Genomic DNA, 4,887 nt, shown 5'->3' on the forward strand with positions numbered 1-4,887 from the left:
GCCGGCCCCTTCGGGGAATTCGGCCTCGTGGTTCCTTGTATCCGGGAGGCCGACGCCATTGGTGACGACGACTCCCACGGCCTGCTTGAAGCTAGGCCTGGATGGGGATAGAGGGAACCCAATGGTTCCCACACTCCCCCTTCTCAAGGCTAAGGTAGGCCTAAAAATAAAATGGCCTACCGGCTCTCAAAAACAAAATAAAAAAATGAAACGCTAGAGCGAAAGAGCATGCCGCGAAGAAAAGCAAATAAATAAAAAAACGATCAGCGCGGTACATGCTGAAAACTCTAGCTCGCTGCTTGACAGTGGACCCCGGGTGCAGCCGAACTCTGCAGCCCACGCTTCTTGGCAGGCTTACCGGGAGTAGCGTTGCAATGTCCGTGTAGTGGCCTGGCTTGTGCAGGAAGGACGGCCCGGACACTCCATGACGAAATGTTCGAAGAATCACAGAAAGTACGGTGGCTGGGCGTCTCTCCTGGGGGACGCACTAAGTGGCACGGGCACTGTCACTGGGTGCGTGACGGGATGCGAGCTGCTTGATGTCGGCACGGGTCCACAGCCCGGGTCCGCGACTGGATGCCACGTGTTGCTGGGCTGAGGACGAGTCCAGGCAGCGGGAGGATGGCTGCCGCCATCTTGGCCAGCAGCCGACGAGCCGGATCTGGACACGCAGGCCGGCGACACTGCGGCGACGATGACGCTCCCTGGCGTCGATGCCACCTCGATGTGGCCCCATGAGTCAGGAAACGCCGGCCACTGGAATGCGGCCTGCCTTCTGCCGCCCTCTCCCGTTTCTTTCCCCAAGAAGGAAGCTTCGGAAATTCCGAGCAAGGTGGAGCCGTCCAACTGAGGACACTCGACCAATCCCCGGGTGCTCAAGGACCCAGAGATAAAAAGAGGCAGAGACAAAAGTGTCTTTTCAGCCGTGAGTCACGTGCCTCGCACTGGCTCGGCTCGCGAAGTTATTGTGAAAATAGTTCCACGACTCCGCTTAATGTGAACACGGATGTCCACATACCAAGCTGACTCGCGTCACCCCGGACAATAGATTTGTTGGTGACAGATCGACTAGGCAAAGTTCTTCGTGGCTGCTTTTGCTAACGATGCCTAATCGCTTCGATTTGCGGGCACAATGAAATGTCAAATGCACCACCCTGTCCTTTCTTGTAATATTGAAACGATGCAGGGCTGCAATCGGGCAGGCTCGCCAACATTGTTATTTTTCAAACATGTTAGCTTTTACCTTAGGCTAAAACACAAATGCCCGTGGCCAGGTACAGCACAGCGACCTAACTTCGAAAAGTCTTGGAGCCGCGTGCTGCCCTGGCCAAGGCGAACAAAGGAGAGCACCGAATGCACCTCCCAGCCGCGCAGGACAGCCACCTTGAACTGCAATGTTCGTAGAGGCCAAGCGCCGTAGCACGAGTTTATCCGCATCAGCAAGAACAGAAACCGATCCCAAATAAAAAAAGAACCCCCATGCCAACTTGCGCTGGGAACCTCCTGGGTTCGATCCCCGCCGCCCCCGCCCGTTTCGATCTGGATGAGTTTCGTACCGGCACGCGTTCGTGTGATCACTACTGCGTGATGCACGTTAAAAATCCCAGGTTAGCGGTTGTACCGCACTGGCTAAATTTCTCATCTACAGCTAAGAGACCGATTACCCGTTGAGGCGCATCTCCATCAAGGCTGTATAAACATAAAGAGCAAGCCAATTTTTTTTCAATAGCAATACCAGACTATTTACGGCACCGATCGGCAACAACACGAGTTGCTCGACCCGGCGAGTACGCTGCCCGGCTGCCAAAGCCCGTCTGCAACAATACGAGTTGCTTAGCGACGTTAGTGGCGAGCGTACCGCCCGGCGGACGCACCACCCGACTCCGCAGAGTCCGCGAAAGTATATACAACTATTCACATATTTACACCCCGGATCGTTCTGCTGAGCATCAAAAACTCATCGGTGCTACCGTCGATTCCCAACGAACACTTCGAGTGCCGCGGCTCACGATCTCGTCCAGTGACCGCATGGCGGTCACCTTAATCGGACACGCAATCATCTCGGGACGCTGTTCAACCTGTGGCACTGCCCGGTAGCACGATTGAACTGCTCCCGGACCCCGTGGCGTTTTCACATTTAACGTCGCTTTTACGGGGTTGCAACTTGATAGGTGGCCCTCAAAGGTTCCTAACGTTATTGTTGCGTGCGACGCTCACTGACTTTTGGCCGGAGTCGATCGCGGGTAAACGGAACATACTAAATTCTAGTAGCCGAAAACCATGCTCACGCCAGTCCTCTGTCCCTTGATAGCGGGAAGGAAAGACGGAGTAAAAAGGAAATCATTTTGACTCACTCAGTTTTCCCGGGGGGCCTTTGTTCCGGGGTCGCTTGGTCAACCTGATGGCTACTGGTCCGTCGACGCGGCGACGAAGGGCACCATCGGCGGTCTCCGCAACAACGCTAGACTGGGACCGGTGTTGCAGGCACAGCGCATTTTCTCGCTCCGAGATACGCTTTTAGTTTGTGCGCTGACGGGGTGTCCACTCTGGGTGGGCCCCGCGAGCCGTCTCGAAGGCAAAAAGCTGCACTTGCTTCGTGTTGCGTCACCGTGCTTTGTTCGAGAACGGGGTTGACCTCGAAAAGCGCAGGTGCGCCTCCCCAGCGAAGTAGGCTGGCGTCGTCCCGAAAGGGAATGCCTCGGACGTATTCCGGGCGTTTAGTCACCTCCCTTTGGAAGCGAGCTTGGCTGAAAAGACACTGCATTGTGTCCGTGCGTGGCTGACGTGGCCACTAAGCCGTTGAGTGGCGTTGGGTGTCGGGCGTTCGCCTCTCCCTTTGTCCACCTGTTTGATCCTTGGCCGGAAATTGACCTGGTTCGCTATCTTAGCGAAAGGAGATGGATGCTGCTGTCCTTGCAGTCCACGGTAAGCCGCACGTTGGGGCGCCAGATGTGGGATTCGCCCTTTTTGGGGGTTACCACTTAGAAACACAATGAAGGTTCCTTGGGTTCGTATAAAGACGTGTTTATTGACTGCAATGTCAGCACGCTTCGCTCTTAGACAATGAAAAGTCTGGGCGCTGGCTCAATTGCCGGTATCACCCGGTCGGTTTCCCGCGCTGCCGCATTAGACAGATTCACGGGAAGTCGGAGGCCCACAAAGAAAAACCGAGCTCCGTAGAGCCAGGGCCTCCGCCGACGAGAGCCCCTGGCCCACCTTCGGGGCCAGTTTATGTAGCCTCGGAGAATGGACACGCCGGGGGAGGCCACTAGCAGTCGCGTCCATTATAACTCTCAAGGGTGTGCCGAAGGCGCGTTCACCCAAATGGGCAAGGGAGAGCCGGCCCCTTCGGGGAATTCGGCCTCGTGGTTCCTTGTATCCGGGAGGCCGACGCCATTGGTGACGACGACTCCCACGGCCTGCTTGAAGCTAGGCCTGGATAGGGATAGAGGGAACCCAATGGTTCCCACAATATATATATATATATATATATATATATATATATATAGAATGTTTATAGCCTACAAATGTCAGTCCTAAAATAAAACAGTGTAAAGTTATTAGAAAAGTTAAAGGTAAGTTACATCGCAACAAATTAAGAAAAAACACGCAGGCACATAACCAGATGCACAACGTCAGGATGAAGAGCAGTATGCTTGTCGGAGATGATGACGAGATGAATTCGCATCCGTATTAGAGAACAAAAACCCTCTCTCTCTCTCACACACACACAAACAAACACTCACAAACACACACATATATACCGGGTGTTTTTATTCTTATTCTTACAGATTTGTTTTAAAAAAATCCATGAAGGCTACACTTATGCCGTTTGTGCGACTGAGTTACACGCCCGGGGGTACATTATGGGGTAGCTAATCTTTGCAATAAGTCGACTAATTAATTAAAATTCGTTGATTAACTTTTAATTAGTGAAAATAGTCATACGGTTCTAATTATAAATTTTCTGAGCGCCGTCCAAAACCCCTAAATCAGTAATTTCTAGAAAGACTCTGAGCGCGTGAGAAGCGCAATAGTGCGCTCGAGTTACCACTAGTGGAGCAAATACAAGGCTAGGGCTAGATAAAGTTGCGCGGCTACCACTAGCCTTGTACCTGCTCCACGAGTGGTCACTTTAGTGCACTAGTGCGTTTCTCACGCGCTGAAAGTCTCTGAAAATGACTGATTTAGTGGTTTTCGATAACACTCAACAAGTTTCTAATTAGAACCATATGCCTAATTTCGGTAAATAAAACATTAATTAACGAATTTGAATTAATTAGCCGCCTTATCGCAAAAATAAGCCACCCACACATTGTACCCCGGGCGTATAACTCACTCGCACAAACCGCAAAACTTTGGCTTTCATGGTTTTCTGTAAACAAATCTGTAAGAATTAAAAAAAAAAAAACGGTATAAAGATATATATAGATACTTTCACAACCAAGTACGACGCAGTCTTGTGAGAAAAAAAATCTTACGCGCCTGCTTACATACTACTCCGATACAGGCTTGAAAGTTCGGAGAAGTCTTCTGCGAGTAGTTACATTTCGATTAAAAAAAATACAGTTACAACTTGAGGGGAAAAAAGCACAGATTCGAGTGTTCACCAGGGACGAATCAGGCGGTACAGGTGCGAAAAAAGGAAGCTAGTTCTTTTGAAATTACAAATGTGTCTACGTCATTGAATATGCTCGTCTGTAAAAATGACAATAAACAAGGTGAAAAGAACTGGTCAGGCAGGTTTCCGCATGTGATGAAGATTGCTGTCGCAACACATCAGAAAACATAGATCTGTCTTTAGCGTTTTGCTTGAAGTAAGGAAAGCAATGAATCTGAAATAGTACTAAGAATGTTTGGCACATAGAAAGCGCACACTTTCGCCAT

The sequence above is a fragment of the Ixodes scapularis genome, unplaced genomic scaffold (assembly GCF_016920785.2).
Source record: "Ixodes scapularis isolate PalLabHiFi unplaced genomic scaffold, ASM1692078v2 PGA_scaffold0__279_contigs__length_252992795, whole genome shotgun sequence".
Lineage (NCBI taxonomy): Eukaryota > Metazoa > Arthropoda > Arachnida > Ixodida > Ixodidae > Ixodes > Ixodes scapularis.